This window comes from Uranotaenia lowii, chromosome 2 (genome assembly GCF_029784155.1).
Source record: "Uranotaenia lowii strain MFRU-FL chromosome 2, ASM2978415v1, whole genome shotgun sequence".
NCBI lineage: Eukaryota > Metazoa > Arthropoda > Insecta > Diptera > Culicidae > Uranotaenia > Uranotaenia lowii.
In genome coordinates this window covers 234,826,629-234,845,045 of record NC_073692.1, presented here as the reverse complement: position 1 = coordinate 234,845,045, position 18,417 = coordinate 234,826,629, and the positions used below count along the sequence as shown (strand labels likewise).

The window sequence follows — 18,417 nt, the reverse complement described above, 5'->3', positions numbered from 1 at the left end:
TGAGAAGAAAAATAAATTGCTTGTATTGTGCTCATTGTGTTTTCAAAACAGCAAAATGTTTGTAACTGTTTTTATTTTTGTTATTTAAATAAAAAATCTGTTCGTTATCTATAAAATAAACTTTCGGTTTTACAGGAATGGCAAAAATGAAATGAATAAACAATAGTTGGATTATACTGTACTGTGCAATATCTAATTACCTATGGGAAATCACCCGAATCACAAAGTTACTACACGAAAGGCACACACGTCTTACTCGTTTGACTGCTACTGCCCAAAAAGGAACAGCGACGCTGACGTAAGAGCGTTATAGCTAAAGTCGGGTTGTATTCGTAACGCTACACACGATTAACGCTGTCTATGCCGTATGTTGCTGTTTGTTAATTCGTGCACCACACATGTACTATTTATTGTTTTTTGGAACATCTAACCCGTCGATCAATAGAGTTACATTGCCATCGATCTACTATCGTACTTATTCTTATGAATTTTCTTTGGCTGATGAATTTTCAACCGGGAATACAAGAACCGCGTTATTAGTTTCATTTTTAAATCATGACATTCAATGAAATGTGTAGCTGGAATGTTTGTCAGTTGTGCTTTAATAACATCAAACACGGTATCGTTTTCCATATATTGCAACTCTCTTCTGAATACAATTTCCAGTTTCAAAAAAAAAATAAAGGTTGGTTCATTCTCGTATACCGATGCTTGACCTGTGAAATCGTTAGTAGTAAATGGTTCGGTGGCTAGGCATTTTTCAACACACTGTTGACAAACTGCGCCATGCTTTGCCACTTTATAAACGATCATTCTAGCTAGGTGATAGACCACATTCTTCTCATTGTCGTTAATTTCCTTCAATGCTGCCTGCGTGTCTATCTTAGTCAGTTCGTTTATAACAGGTACTTTCCGCTCCTCAATTGCTTCGCGTTAGAGGGAAAGTTCAAAAGCCAATCTGTGTCGTCTGTCTCATAAGATGACCCGGAAACCACTGTCAAATAATGTGAAATGGTTAGTGATTTTAGGAAGAATTTGAATTTCAAGGCGGTAGGTTTCTTCTGTCGTATTCGAATTTCAGAAAAGATATTCTCGACACCATCTTGAGTGAATCTCGCTGTAAATAGGAAGCTGTACCCTTTTACGTTCAATAACATGTTTTGCAACCTGAGTATGGCATTCGTTGCTAGAATTATGAATGCCTGCCATGGTTTCCAATACCGTTTATGTCCTACCTCCACAGCGTAAATGAATTTTTTGAAAAAAAATTTAAATAAAAAAATGAGTTAATCTACATGCAAAGAGTCTAAGAAAATGTAATTTCGTCCTCAGACATAGTTAAAAGATATAGGCTTGAAAACTAGTAAAAATTAGTATGTAGAGGTTTCTAGGACAGGGAAGATTATTATGATGGTTTGTGACCGGGGAAAACTAATCAAGCAAATTAAACCAAAGAGGGGGGGGGGGGGGGACTCCCAAATGAAACTAATTTGGCATGTGAGGGTTTTAGGAGGCAAGAAATTTTTCTATGGTGGTTTCGTAATAAATTACGTATTTTGTGGATGACCCCTAGCCAAATTATTCTCTGTATTAACTGAATCATTAAATGTACTACAGAATCTTTGCTCACCTTTGCTCAAAGCCATTTTCATCGATCTATTTTTTGAGAGTTGAAACCATTGTAATAGTGTTTCTATGAAATATGCGGTTGGTAGAACTTTAGGTCGGTTTGCAGCATGACTATAGAATCGAAGTGCGGCCGAAACATTACGGTTCACAAATTTTTCAGAATTGATGACTGTTTTGACCGTTTCTGAGCGTTTCGGATTTGAGTTGTAAATTCAAATCTAAGATTGCACTTCCGTTTACTTAACTAATCAAAAGGTTACAGGATTCGATATCATAGCAAATTTATTGCAACAGACGAAAGGAAATGAATCACAGAGGCAAAACTAAAACTGCGCGTGTTGACTTATTACTCAGCAATAGGTTGGTTTTTCATTCTCCGCTTTGTGCGGTGGTTTGGTCATCCAGTGAAGTGACCAAAAGTACCTAAGACTCGACAAGGGGGATGCGCGCAATAGATGTGGCGAAATCTGGTGTGGCGCTATTCGCTATTACACCCAGAACTTCGGTGTCTAAAAATTTGTGCGAACATACCGGCCGCCTTGAAATACTAGGGAATTTCAAAAAAACTATGTACAACAAATCTACACTTTTGAGATTCACACGGCTGCCTGTTGGATACTGGGATGGTTGATACTGCGCAGACTGCTACTTATACAGGAACAGGACAGGAAGTTCCAGCTCGACGATCCGACACCTGTTCAGAAAAAAAACGGATAAATGTCCAAACTGGACGTTGGAATTTGACGGGTACTTAACAGATGGCGGTGGTGGGGTGACAGGTCCGACCCGTCCGATCGCGACCGCGTCACCCCCGATTGCTTTAGAGCTGGATCTCTGCTCAGACAGATGGCGTCTGGTTGCACTTCTGCAACTGATGAAGTGATGCAAAAAACTGGATGAAACGCTACCGGTCTACACCGGAAGCACTTATGGCTTGGAGATGATGATGATGATGATGATGGGATAACTAATAAGCTGGTTGCCGCCGTTGTTGCTTTGTACGACGAGCTCATGATGATCACAGGATAGGGAGTTCCAGCACGACGACCGCAACCTAAGACGTTAAAACGGGTAAGTGTCCGTGATGGACTTTGGTATTGAAAGGGTACTTAACTAAGGTTAGCGGTGGGGTGACAGGTCCGACCCGTCCGATCGCAACCGCGTCACCCCTGAAGGCTTTGGTGCTGGAACCCTGCTCAGACTGGCGTTGTCTGTTTGCCTCTTCGCAAATGGTGAGACGACGGAACTGGATGGAATTGTTACCGATGTGCCGGCCCAGGGAAGCTTGCTCGATGACTGCGCTGAATTTTCGATGCTGTGTTGACTTTGCATCCCACAAACGGTGACCTCCGGCAAGACAATACCGGGCCAAGTGAAGAACTGGTTTACATGCTGGATCAACATCGACGAAAGGCAAACGACGAACGGGAACGATACGAGATTTTGGAGGAATATCTTCAACAGGAAAACAACCAGACAGGTAAGATGAAGGTGCACTGAATGAATCCAAATAGAAGAGAGCACGATCGTCTACAAGATGCTCGGGTTGTGATGACAGAACTTCAGCTGAATTCGAGTTAAACTTTTTCAACATAAATCCACTGGTTGCTGCTAACTCGACCATCTCAAGGGATGACTTTGTCGCATCTTCGACTAAATTCGCTTTTAACGAATTGTCGACATACGTGTCGTGCTTCAAAGACGACGCTGCTCTCGGATAAAGCTCATCTCCTCCTTCTGCTCCGGCTCTTAAACGTCTGGTGAACTGGTTTTGAATCAGTTCGGTTTCAGCTACCGAGTAGAACGGACGTGGTTTTAGTTTGCTTAGTGAAAACAGAAAACAAAATGGAACCCAAGCGAGAAAAGACTCTGAAATTCCATTTTGGAATTCATACGCGAAACCCTACCAACGACGAAGTTTTTAATTTTTTTCGGAAAAATGGATGGAGGTGTGGTGACCTAAGCGCCATGTACAGGGAGGACTTCAGTTTATTCGTAAAGTTTCAATCGGAAGAAATTTTTCAAATGGCGTTGGCAAAGCTAGGCAGTCAGGTTATCTTCGAGTATGCAGACAGGATTAAAATAAACGTGATAGTTGCTGTAGCCAACGGAGCAGTCAAGTACGTTAGAATATTTGGTCTTCCACCAGAAGTAGAGGACCAGCAAATATGTATGGTATTAAAAAGGTACGGGAAAATCCAACAATTGGTTAGTGAACGATATTCCGCGGACTCTGGGTTCCCCATTCTAAACGGGGTCAGGGGAGTGTACATGGAAATGGATACTGAGGTACCTGCTCAACTCCAGATCCAATGTATCAAGGCAAGGATTCATTTTGATGGCGTCCGTAAAGAGTGTTTCGTGTGTGGGGCCTTGGATCATGTAAGGATTCATTGTCCCAAAAAAAGAAACTTGAACGTTAGGGTGCTAGATGTTAAAGAAAACGGTTCATTTGCAAGTGTTGTGGCAAATGGCATTGAAACTGCAACAGAATTGAAGAAGAATTCGACACACGCTGGAGGAACGGAGAATAGTTTGACTGTTTTGGATACACGGAGCATTCAAGCAGCGGCCGACGTCAATACTATCGTTGAAATAGGCGGCAACGTGGTTACAGTTGAGGACAACAGTAATCTTCGTGTGCAGATAGGCAATGAAGATCACGTTTTGGTGAACGACATCGCTTGCAGTGTGGCGGAAGAAGACGAACGAATAGAAAATGCAGAAGGGTGCCGTGACGAAAAACGAGAAAAAACGAAAAAACGAGATAGAAGATCTTTAAGAGAAAAAGGTGATGACACTTCGGGGAGTGAGACGCCGGGACGGAAACAAATGATCGTTGCAGCCAAAGGCGAAGATGTTGTACGAGCACAATCGAGATTTTCAAGGTCACGCGAAACGAGGAGTGCCTCTTGCGAAATAATTCGACGAAAAAAGTAGATCGTAATAACACTATTAGTCAAATGATTTGAAACACTAGTTTTCAGTTGTGTAAATAATAAGTACTCGGAGTACTTATTTTTGATAAGTTCTTCAGAGAAATAACAATCACAAAGTAGTTTACAGATTTGAAGTGCTTACTGGTTAAAAAAATATTTGTATATCATAGGAAATGTAAAGTTAGGTTTAGATTAGTTTTAAATAAAAAAAAAAAAAAAAAAAAAAAAATCACTGCAGCTGAACACGCTGTAACTGCCAGTGGATGGGAATTCTCTCGATCGGGAACAGTGCCTGCCACAATCCAACCAAAAACTGAATTCTGGAGGCTGGGACCATCATCTGACACCTTGAAACGACCTTCAGTGAGGATGTCGAAAAAGTACTCAGCACCAATGATGAGATCAATATGTCCTGGTTCGTGGAAATTGGGATCAGCAAGCAGTACATTGGTTGGAAAACTATAGGGAACACGGCTGGCTGACAGGGTCGTTGTGATCTCCGGAAGCACGTTAAACGTCATCGGAGAAACGAAGGTTGAAATCCCTGAACAACGGGGAAGAACTGATGCCAAAACTTGCTTTTTTGTGATCACTGTAGAACCACCGATCCCCTGAACGGTGACATTTTCGGCGGAACTTCGAAGGTTCAATCCTTGACAGAATGCGGTGGTCATAAAGTTCAATTGGGACCCGGAGTCTAGTAAGGCTCTGGCAGACCGAATGTTTCCTGACTGGTCTTGGATGCTTACGACGGCCGTCGACAGCACTACTTGGCGTGATGGTGTGTGTGTGTTTGTGGGGGCATTGCGATTGTGTGTGGTGTGACTTCAGAGAAGTCTGCAGAGTAGTCTGGCATTAGTGTAACCGGAAACGATGTGGATGTTTGTGGGCTGGAAAGTGGACTGGTGGAAGGGATCGGTTGGGATGATGGTGACGGTGGTGGAGATTGCGGAGCTTGACGTACGGACGGCGGCGAATTCCTACGGATTTGCGAGACGGAGGATATAGGGTCTGAATGCAGCAACGAATGGTGACGCGATCCGCAGTGATGACATGAGCCTTTGCTGCAGACACGAGCCATATGACCGGGGGATAAACAGTTCAGGCACAGTCGGGCCCTTTTCACTGTTTCACTGCGTTCTTCGACTGTAAATTTCTGGAATTTCAAACACCGGAAGGCAGAATGGAATTGTCCACCGCAAAATGGACACCTGAGAGAAGACTGAGTACTGGCATAGCTCACTCCGAACCTTGACCGTTTGACCTGGGAATCCGCAGCCGTGGGTTGATGCGCTAGTGTTTGTAGAATTGAACAGTGGCCTTTCAAAAAACGCATCAATTCATGGAACTTTGGCACCTCTCGGGAGTTGTGGTGCGTTTCCCAATGTCTCAATGTCGATGGATCCAATCGAGCCCAGACCATGTGGACAAGCAATGTGCTCCAGCCTTCAGAAGATTCACCAATCTTTCCCAACATTTGGAGATTTTTCTCAAAATCGCCAATCAGCTTATTCAGCCCGTTGTAGCTTTCCTTGCGCATGGCCTCGACGTTGAAAAGGGCATCGACGTAATTCTTGACAATCAGCTTGCGATTCTCATACCGATTTTTCAGAGCAGCCCAGGCTACTTCGTAGTTGGCTGCCGTAATTTCAATCGAGCTCACTTCTTGAAGCGCATGCCCCGTCAGCGCGGAGCGTAGGTAGGTGAACTTGTCTATCTCGGTCAGTTGGTTATTCGAATTAATGAGGCTGTCAAATGTATCGTGAAATGTAATCCAGAGTTTGAGTTCTCCATCGAAACTTGGCAGACGAATCTCGGGCAGCTTTACTCGAGCCAAACTCGCAGAAGGCCTGATCGGATCCTGGGAACTGGTAGTTGAAGTCTGTCCATCATTTTCCGCTCTGCTGGCTGACGACTGGAGGCGTAACAGCTCACCCTTCAGGTTACAGTAATCGTCTTCTTTTTCCGTGGCAATGTGATAATTTTCCTCAGCTCGTGCGTTGATCAGTGACAGCTCTTCGTCAGGATCATCCACCCCGGTCACCTGGTCGGTCTGCAGCTCGATTTCTGCACGCACTAACTGAAACTGCTTGAACGCATCGTCCAGGCGTTCAATGCGTACACCGATCAGTTCACTACGCACAGCACTTGTGTTCGCATTCGAAATAAAGCGTCGCACTGTCTCAAAAGTGCGACACAGGTTGGCCTCTAGCTTGTAGAGTTCTCTCAAATCGCGCGTAACTACCACTTATCACTTCTAGCAGTTTCAGTTAGGCGGCTACCACTTTGCACTTTTTTGTCCACTTTTTCCACTATGACAGACCGAAATCGACTCGACGTCTCGCAAAAAATTGACAACTCAACGCAATCACACTGGCTGATCACAGGACCAAATATCAGCAAAATTCAAACAACCGACCCACTTCAATTCGCACGGATAAAGGCTTTATAAATTCCAACCACTTTATCCGGAAATCCTTACGAGGTAAATGCCAGACTGTGGAGTTTCATGCAACAACCCTCCACAGACTCTCTGAACACACAAAAAATAGCAAAATGGTACTTATCTGCCCTCTTGGTTGGTAACTGTACTAGCCAGCGATGATCCGAACTGCAGCACAAGCCACACAGTATTGCAGCTTCAAAACAGCTGTTCACAACAGCACACTGTACGGGTTCGATCAAACCACACAGCGCTCGCCAGGAACTGTTGGTTTGAAACACAAAAAACGCACTTTTTTGACCAATTTTTGGCGGATTCTACCAAAGAAGCAGCGACAGATCGTGAGGGATATTTCACTTGCCACAATGGCTCACTTTGACACGGTTGATTTGCCTTTAATTAGGACTTCACACATTCGCCCACGGTGGGGGAAAATGTTCGTCGATACAATCCACGGTATCAAGGCACAGCAGTTAATCAAAGAGCACTTAATTAGTGCGAAATTCACTTCACACGGGTGACGAATTTCACTGCACAGTTCAATTAAACCCAAGCCAAGCCACGGGACACGGACGCGCGCTATGCGAATCCTTTGTCCGTTGTTTCTTTTCACTGCACTACTATTGTTAAACTGCACTGATCTTACGGAACTATCGAGTCCCGTAATCCGGCTTTCCGAAGGACCAATGTTTTGACCGTTTCTGAGCGTTTCGGATTTGAGTTGTAAATTCAAATCTAAGATTGCACTTCCGTTTACTTAACTAATCAAAAGGTTACAGGATTCGATATCATAGCAAATTTATTGCAACAGACGAAAGGAAATGAATCACAGAGGCAAAACTAAAACTGCGCGTGTTGACTTATTACTCAGCAATAGGTTTTTTTTTTTTTTTTTTTTTTTTTTAATATGTCTTTATTTGTATCAATTCATCATTACATTTATATTACATTATTACATTAAATTAGGTGTTCAGCTCAATAATAAACTGTTCAAAGCCCTATAGTTAACTAGATAATAAAATTTATTTATAAGATTTAAACTTGCTGAGCGCAATCAAGTATTTAATGTAGGAGAACATCCTGTAATGGTAAAAATATTTTAAACTTAAAACTAAACACTATCCTAAAATAAAACTAATTATAAAGAGAACGAATCTCTGCGATGGAAGACTGCATCAATTTGCCTCTGAAGTTGTAGATGATTTTGTTGGCCATCTCTTCGATCGATTCAATGCCCGCAATCCGATGAAGATCTTCGGTGCTGTGCCAAGGTGGAAGCCGCAAAATCATTTTCAGAACCTTGTTCTGAATCCTCTGGATGGCTTTCTTCCTCGTCGCGCAGCAGCTAGACCAAATCGGAACTGCGTACATTATCGCTGGTCGGAATACCTGCTTATAAATAAGCATCTTATTCTTCAGGCACAGTCGGGATTTCCTGTTGATGAGAGAATAAAGAGATTTAGTATATTTATTACATTTCGATTGAATATCTTCAATGTGATTTTTAAAAGTAAGATTCCGATCAAGTGTGAGTCCCAAATACTTCACGTGATCAGACCATTCTAATGAAACCCCATTAAAAGTTATGGAATGATTTTCATTAGGTTTTAAAAATTTAGCTCTTGGCTTATGGGGAAATAAAATAAGTTGAGTTTTGGAAGCGTTAGGAGAAATTTTCCACATTTTCAAATAATTCAAAAAGGAATTTAAATTTTGTTGCAATCTACTGCGTACCACCCGTAAATTTCGACCTTTGGCTGAAAGCAAAGTATCATCAGCAAATAATCTTCTACCTTTTCCTTCTGGTACATCAGGAAGATCAGAAGTAAAAATATTGTATAAAATCGGCCCAAGTATACTGCCCTGAGGGACCCCAGCTCTAATGGGAGTCCTTTCAGAGCATGAATTTTGATAGCTTACTTGCAAGGTTCGGCTAGTCAAATAATTTTGAATAATTTTGGTGAGATATACAGGAAAATCAAATCGAGCTAATTTAGCTACTAAACCTTTGTGCCAAACACTGTCAAAAGCTTTTTCAATATCTAGAAGAGCAACACCAGTTGAATAACCTTCAGATTTGCTAGCGTTAATCATATTAGTTACACTCAAGAGTTGATGTGTAGTAGAATGTCCATGACGAAAACCAAATTGTTCATCAGGGAAAATAGAATTCTGATTAATGTGAATCATCATTCTATTCAAAATAACTCTCTCAAATAGTTTACTTAAAGAAGGAATCAAACTAATTGGTCGATAACTTGAAGGCTCTGAAGCACTTTTACCAGGTTTCAAAATTGGAGTTACTTTGGCATTTTTCCATTTATTGGGAAAATAAGCCAAGTGAAAACATTTATTGAAGATTTTAACTAAAAAATTTAAAGTGCTTTCAGGCAACTTTTTAATAAGAATATAGAAAATCCCATCTTCCCCCGGAGCTTTCATATTTTTAAATTTTTTGAAAATCAATTTAAGTTCATCAATATTTGTCTCACAGGAACATTCAAATACATTTTGCTTAGAAAAAATATCATCAAATTCAAGGGAAATTTGAGCATCAATTGGACTAACAACGTTTAAATTAAAATCATGAGCAGACTCAAACTGTTGGGCTAATTTTTGAGCTTTTTCTGCGTTAGTTAAAAGAAGTTTATCCCCATCTTTCAAAGAAGGAATTGGCTTCTGGGGCTTTTTCAGAATTTTAGTTAATTTCCAAAACGGCTTTGAGTAGGGTTTTATGTCCTCTACTGCTTTAGCAAAATTTTCATTACGGATGAAATTTAAACGACGTTTGATCTCTTTTTGAAGGTCGCAATAAATAAATTTCAAATAAGGATCCCTAGTACGTTGATATTGGCGTCGACGAATGTTTTTCAGTCGTATCAAAAACTGAAGATCATCATCAATTAAAGGTTGATTAAATTTATGTTTAACTTTGGGTATTGAAGCGGCTTTAGCATTGACTATTGAAGTTGTCAAATTTTCTACAGCCAAATCAATATCTTCAATTGAATTCAGTGGAACGTTTACATCTAAATTACGTTCAATAAAATTCCTATATCGCTCCCAGTCAGCTTTTTGAAAGTTAAAAGTTGATTTTAAAGGGTTTTCAATGGGACTTTGGGATAAAGAGAAGGTTACTGGAAGGTGGTCTGAATCGAGGTCCGCATGAGTAACTAATTGACTACAATGCTCGCCTAAATCCGTTAGAACCAAATCAATTGTGGAAGGATTTCTAATCGAAGAGAAACAAGTATGCCCATTAGGATATTCAACAGTATAATAACCTGCAGAGCAGTCATTAAATAAAATATTCCCATTTGAATTTGATGAAATATTATTCCAAGATCGGTGTTTTGCATTAAAGTCACCAATAATAAAAAATTTAGATTTGTTTCTGGTGAGTTTTTGTAAATCTCCCTTCAAAAGATTTTTCTGTTCACCGCTGCATTGAAAAGGCAAATATGCGGCAATAATTATTATTTTCCCCATAGACGTTTCTAATTCAATTCCAATTGTTTCTAAGACTTTGGTATTGAAAGAAGGAAGAAGTCTAAATTTGAGACGACTATTGATGACAATAGCTACACCCCCACCTTGTCGATCAAGTCGATCATTTCGCAAAATTTTAAAGAAAGCATTGCTTTTCAAGTTATTGTCTGGCTTTAAAAAAGTTTCAGTGATGGCAGCAATATGTATGTTTTGAGTTTTCAAAAATAAAAAGAATTCATCTTGGTTAGCCAGCAAAGATCTAGCGTTCCAATTCATAATATTTAAACATCTATTTGGATCCATGAGGGAATCGTAAAGTCATAATAATTTTATTAGCATAATTAAAAGAAGTTTGGAAAGCTTCAAACATTGAATTTGCTTTCAACATAAGTTGCATCATTTCCATTAAATTTTGATGCAAAAATTTTAATTTTTCCTCAGTAATCTCACCCAAATCAACAAAATTGTTAGGATCAGAAAATGAAGGAGAAGAACAAGTATTTGAATTTCGGGGATTTTCCCAAGCCTTCGCATGAACGTTGAGACTTGGTTTTTTCCCATTTTTATTAGTTAAACCTGAAGAGGGAAACCCATTTTCAACCACCTCTGAGAACGATAAACAACGAGTCTGTGGCGCAGAATCAGCACAGGTAACATTAAAAACACTTCGGGTATTACCCAGCCGTGATTCCAATGTAGGCCGAGGCTGACCGCGAACAGGCAGGTTGTTTGCCGGCCCGACGTGTGAAGAAGAAAAAGAGGAAGGAGGAGAAGAAACTTTTCTGGAAACTTTGGGATTTTTCCTAGAAGCAATAATTTTTGCCCTGATGGGACAGTCTAGCGAATTCGAGGAATGATTACCTGCGCAATTTGCACACTTGAAAAATTCTATTTGTGGCTTATCACCACCAAAAAGGCATTTAGATTTTTCATGATCGAATGAGCCGCAAAGCATGCATCTGGCATTCATTCTACAATTTTTAGTGCCGTGACAAAAAGCTTGACAACGACGACACTGCGTAATATTTTGAAGGAAATTGGTTGAAGATTTTCGAAAAGGTTCGAATTTGACTCGACAATGAAACATAAGACGAGCCTTTTCAAGAATTTGCAAATTATTAACTTGATCCTTTTTAAAATGGATCAAATAAAGCTCAGGAGCAAAACCAACACTACTGATATTATTCGTGTTGGTTCTTTTCCTCATTTGAATTACTTGAATCGGAGAAAAACCTAACAAAGAATTTAATTCAGCTGTGATCTCATCCGGTGTCTGATCGCCGGTGAGACCACGAAGTACAACTTTAAAAGGACGATCACTTCTAGTGTCGTACGTAAAAAATTGGTGTTTTTTATTATTCAAATAATTTAAAATTTTTTGAAAATCATTAAAAGATTCCGCCAAAATACGAGCAGTTCCCCTTCGACCGATCTGAAAAGAAATCTTCACATCCTTGACGGAAGTGACGATTTCTTTCCGAAAGGCATTGAAGTCAGGAATTGTGACCGTAATTGGTGGAACCTTTTCGTTTTTAAGAGTATAAGAAGAAGAAGGTTTCTTAGTACTCTTATCAGAATTAAATATGAATATTTCCTCATCACCGATGTTATGAAGGACATCGAATGAATTGGAAATTTCAACTTTTTTGGGCGATGGACCTGAATTAGTTTCGGCAATTCGCTTTCTACCAGCTCTTGAGCCGGCCGATGACTTCCCCATGCTGGAAAGAAAAGAGAAAATATGAATAAAAGAAAATGAAAATAATTTTAGCACTGAAAAGTGCTGATGGAAAAACAGGTAAGGAAAAAATAAATAATGTAAAAATGTTCCTGCAGGTACACAGCAACGATACGATGCTCCGGCGTACGTGTTGACGGCTCAACGGTACAGATGGAAGTGACTCAGCAATAGGTTGGTTTTTCATTCTCCGCTTTGTGCGGTGGTTTGGTCATCCAGTGAAGTGACCAAAAGTACCTAAGACTCGACAAGGGGGATGCGCGCAATAGATGTGGCGAAATCTGGTGTGGCGCTATTCGCTATTACACCCAGAACTTCGGTGTCTAAAAATTTGTGCGAACAATGACCTTCATCACATCAAAGTTATTCCATTTCTTTTCGAATTCTACATCCTCCAGTTTTAGATTATGGGCGACTTTTAGCAAGTTCTGTTGTTCGTAGTGTACGAGATCGTGAAGGTGTTGAATATTGACTTCATTCGAACAGAATCCATTAGATGCCACAGCACTCCATTTTTAATCCATCCTTGAACAGCCGACTTGAAAACGTGGATGACGTCTGGAATGATTTCCAGTTTCCTCGACGAATCTGTTGGGTGCTCAATAGCCTCACTATTGAGCACTACATGTTTGTTGAATTTCAAACCCAGAGCGTTCCACAACTTTTTATTGTTTGGACCGCAGTCTGAGGTGAAAAAAATGCACCTTACATCCAAATGACTCCACTTCCTGAATAATTTTGAAGATGTTCTCTTTCAGATCATTATCCGGGATACTGTTGCCCGTGAAGTGATAACAGACGGTTTGCTCCCACCTGGCTCTCACTCCCACCAAAACAAAAACATGCGCATGAGTTGCCAGTCCAGATTGACCAGGCATGTTTATGTCACCATAGAACTGACTAATAGTGACACAAAAGCTCTTCGCTTTTTCAATGGACATTTCATCAAAAATGAGCCCACAGTCGAGATCTTCTGGAGGCATTGTACTGACTTTCAGCTTCAAAAGCTCCAATACATCGTCCAAAATTCCTGGATTGAATGACAACTCTTCCACCTTTCGTTGCAACGTGCGTTCGGATGGAAGAGGATATTTACTCAGCTGGTGCTCGTAACCCTTCGTTCCGCACACGAATTTTGTCTTAAGACTTTCTGTCACAGTCTCATTACGACCAGGGCAGTTTTTTCTGGTACTAAAGCATGTCGACCTGATCGGAGTTAAATGTCCTGTAGAGAGCGTTTAGAGCCAGATCAGTAGTTTTCGCTTGTTGTGTAATCAATTGCTTCTTTTGGTTGACAACTTTTTCAAGACCATGGCAGCGCTTCTTTAATTCGACTACTTCCCGGTTTACTTTGTTCAAGTACCGTAAACTGGGGGAACTTTGATCAGCTAGATTTTTTTGCAGATAATCATCATTACCTAAGTATAAAGTTAAAATATCTGAAAACTGTTTACCACCTTTGAAAGCCTGTAAATTGAGTTACAAATAAACTAAATTTGGTTTTTATTAGGAGATGTTTTATATTACTTAAAATATAATTTTAAAATCATAAAATATCTGGTTTTTTGAAGGCTCACAAACAAACATCTCTTCTGATCAAATCATTCAGGAGCAAACGGGTTGTTTTATGTGAAAGTTAAACTATTTTTCTTGGTTTAGGTTAGGTTTAAGTTTTATTTTTATGGTCATTTGATGATAATTTTTGGATATTGAAAAAAAAAACGGTAATTTTCCATGAAAAAGCCTGTATAAGAAAAATGGGTAAAAACTCTATCAAATGGTAAAGTTTGAAGAAAAAAAGAACGTGGGAACAGTACGAGGACTTAGGGAATTGCATGAAGGTAAAATTTTATTTGTTTTTGAGGCCAAAAAATATTGAGAAATGTTTATAATTGTTGCCCCTAAATGTATGCAGCAAATTGTCCATATTTCGAGTGTATTTGTTTTTGAAGGAAAACGTTGAAAAATTCAATTGAGTCCAAATAAAAAATACTGTTATCGATTTTTTGAGTCTTGTGTGCTTAATGGCATCAAAACAATAAATTTGAAGATGCTGAGATACGTAAAAACCATAGTGATCAAAGTTACCCCGAAACTCGAAATCTGGTTTTGTAACAAACATTTAATTATGACCACTAATGTCGTTTGAATTTACTGCAATACATGATCATGTTTATAACTCCTCACCTCAGTAAAGGTTTTAAAGCTTTTAGGTATTCCGAAAAAGCATCCCCTTCCAAAATATTCCAAAATGAATGAAAAAAGTGATCAAAGTTCCCCCAGTTTACGGTAACTGTTTTATTTGCGAATCATAAGTCCAAATGAAACCCATTACGTACAAACTTTTACCTCTACCTTTACCAACTACCTCTTTTAACTTTGGGCCAGCACAAACAACTCGGTGTTCGTCATACGGGGAGCACTCTACTGGAATCATATTTTCGGAAGACATCTCTGTGTTAACTGCCGAACCAGGTTCCTCAATGGTACTGTTCGCATTCGATACGTCCACGCTCAGGTCATCTTCTTCGAGAGTAAAGTCGGCAATCTGTGGAACGCCGTACACTGGGACTGCCGTACGTCACCGCACAATTTTTCCTTTGCCGGAAGCAAAATATACATCCTCCTGCAGAAAGTGAAACTATTTTCGCAAATATTCAGTTAGCTCCCTATGTTTCAACGATTTTTACTTACGCTGCACACTCGGCAACTAGCTGTAATTTCGAAATGACCTGGGAATCCACAGAATTTTTTCCATGCAACTTGCAGGTCTTCATCCGCTGGAAATCGAAAGAACCCAATGTTCTTGAATCCCGGTGTTGTTTAACACTAAACGTACCGGAGGCGGTCAAATGACGGTTTTTGAACTTTAAACGATGATTACGCCTTATATAATTGTTTTTTCGCAAAATTAACGACAGGACTATTTTTGTTTTTGAAATGCAAGTATTTTTGCGTTTTTAAATTTTTTTTAAGTGTTACGGTTTTCGAATAACGTATGTGGTATACCTATTCATACCGCGAGCGGTCAAATGACGGCAAACACCGTTTTCGCTAAAACTCCCTTGTTTCTCAACCGATTTCTTTAAAATTTATAGTTTTGAAAAGCTTATAATTCGACTCAAATATGTTTCTCAGACAATTTTCAGCTACAATCAATAACTTTAAAGTTATTTACAGTACAAGAAAAAATTTATGAAAAAACATGCTTCAGGACAAAGGTTGTAAATCAGTTATTAAGTGCTCGAAAAAAATTTCACTTAGTGCCTGAGAAAGCTGAAGTTAGAAGCTATATGTTACACATATGGAAAAATTTTTTGAAAATTTTCTAAAATCATGGCTACAAAAAATGCAAAAAAGTTGTGTAAAACCCGTACTTTTCAATCAATCAACCGCCAAAGCTGTTCCTGTTACAGTAGAAAATTTTGAAAAAGTGAATTGAAAAGTAGACGTAATTTGTCACATTTTGGCATCTTTAGATTTTTTGAAATACGAAGTACATAATTTATGACGACTTTTCAAAGGTAGCTGTTTTTCGAACTTTTTATCAATTTGGATTTTCTAAGACAATTCCTACACCTAAGCTCAGCTTTGCACTGGATTTTGAGTACGTTAACGTAAGGTTTAGGCAATAAAACTATATGCAAAAGAAAGCTTATTTCATACCGGTTCTAGTAGTGTAACTGCATTGGCGGTGCAATGCTTGGCAAAAATATGATAAATAAAACAGTGAACTAGTTTCTGAATTTTGAGAAGACAGCACAAATTCTTGCTTGGCAGACGGGCGCAGTGGGTGGTAATATCTCAAAGCTATTTTGCACACGAAGACGGATGAAAAGAAACGAAAAAACAAACAAGCATTAGCTCAAATTTTCTAGTTTTACTTTCAGAAATATATTTATTATATTTTTGTAAAGCATTGCACCGCCAATGCAGTTACATCACTAGAACCGGCATGAAATTTGCTTTCTTTTGCATATAGTTTTATTGCCTAAACTATTCGTTAACGTACTCAAAATCCAGTGCAAAGCTGAATTTGGGTGTAGGGATTGTCTCAGAAAATCCAGATTCATAAAAAGTTCGCAAAATAACTACCTTTGAAAAGCCGTCAAAAATTATGTATTTAGTATTTTAAAAATCTAAAGATGCCAAAATGTGACAAATTACGTCTACTTTTCAATTCACTTTTTCAAAATTTTCTACTGTAACAGGAACAGCTTTGGCAGTTGATTGATTGAAAAGTACGGGTTTTACACAACTTTTTTACATTTTTTGTGGCCATGATCTTAGAAAATTTTTAAAATTTTTTTCCATATGTGCAACATAAAGCTTCTAACTTCAGCTTTCTCAGGCACTTAGTGAAATTTTTTTCGAGCACTTAATAACTGATTTACAACCTTTGTCCTGAAGCATGTTTTTTCATAAAATTTTTCTTGTACTGTAAATAACTTTAAAGTTATTGATTGTAGCTGAAAATTGTCTGAGAAACATATTTGAGTCGAATTATAAGCTTTTCAAAACTATAAATTTTAAAGAAATCGGTTGAGAAACAAGGGAGTTTTAGCGAAAACGGTGTTTGCCGTCATTTGACCGCTCGCGGTATGAATAGGTATATACAAAGTGGCGGTATGTTTAGTGTTAATTTGTGCAATATTTAGCAAAACACTTCATTGTTTCGAACAAATTCTTATGCTTTCTCACTAAAACTAAACGCAATAAACCACTAAACCGACAATCAAAGTACAACGAAAAGTAAACAAAAGCATCATTTCGCAAAAGTCACTTGAAGGCTTAAACTGAACCAGTGCTCCCAGCTGTAAATTTCATTGTTTCCAAAGACATTTATTTTGTTTGGGATAGAATGTCGTCCGTCACTCAAGGAATATTTAAATAAGGTAGTGTCGAGAGCCATATTGGATTTTTTTTTTATGTCACAAAAACGAATATATCGAAAATTTATATGCGAATGGCAGAAATTTGAAAAAAAACATGTTTTAGAACGAAAATGAATTCCAATTTTATTTTGATTGTGTTGTAAGACCTCTATTTCACTATGTTATGAAATTTTCTGGTCCTTTGAAGATTGTATTATGTTTTTTTTCTCATTTTAATAATGAACGCAATGTCATCTTGAAGCTTAAACGTTCAAAAACGAAGATAAAATCTACTTTAAAAAGGTCTAGCTGGTAGTTATTGAGTGTTCAACTGATTGTCATGATTTTTATCCAATCGGTTTACCATATTCAATTGTTATGTAGAACAATTAACATCAATTGATTATTGTTAACTCGATTTCCTAAAATGCGAATAAATAATTGTGGTTTTATATCAAAGTTTGTTTTTTGATAACTTTTTTGTAATAAGGATCTTAAGCTGCACTGACTTGATCATTTTCATGCAAGACTTTGAACTAATTTTTAAGTTTTGCAAATTTGAGTAGGGAAAATCCACCATTTTTTCGAACTTCGATGGTCTATTTCATACAAAAATTACTCGAAAATCCAACTTTTTTCGTACCAATCTTGAAGAGCAAGAATCCTTCTAGAATAACAGGTATTAAAAGTGGAACATTTCCAGCAAATTCTTCAAATTATCAATGAAAAAGGCAAATTTCCTAGTAAATTAACAGATTTTTCGTGATTGTGACGTCGCAGTGTGTACTAATACTAAAGCAGGGCTGCCTCGACACTACCTTCTTTAAATATTCCTTGTCCGTTACTCTCCTTCTGGGTTGCCAGGTGCCCAGATTTGTCTGTTAAACTAAGACTTTTGACCCTTCGTCCAGATATTGGTCAGACACAGATTTTACCCTGATTTTTGCTGAGAGTGCCCAGATTTTACAGACTTAATATTCATGTATCGAATTTGATCCGTAAGGGCCAGATTAGCTTGAAATCTCGCTTGTTTTCATTGCTATTTGACCAATCATTTATTAAATGTATTTTTTTAAAAGGTATGTGGTAGGAAACAGTGTTTGTATAGTTCTCAAGTCGAAAATAACCCGAATACCATATAGCAAACGCACTCCCCCCCCCATTTGTGATCTTCCTTATGCACAGTTAACACAGACTTTTTTCAAAATTGCCCAGTTTTTTTATCCTCTACACCTGGCATCCCTGCTCTCCTTATAGGCACTCTAGTAAAAAGCTAAACAAAGCCTTCGTCACTTGCCAGGATGT

The 18,417-nt window shown here is 38.7% G+C and overlaps 1 pseudogene; it reads right to left on the bottom strand.

Annotated features, from left to right (window-relative positions):
• Positions 1–447: 447 nt before the first annotated feature.
• On the bottom strand, positions 448–1,259 carry LOC129746845 (uncharacterized; annotated as a pseudogene).
• Positions 1,260–18,417: the final 17,158 nt, after the last annotated feature.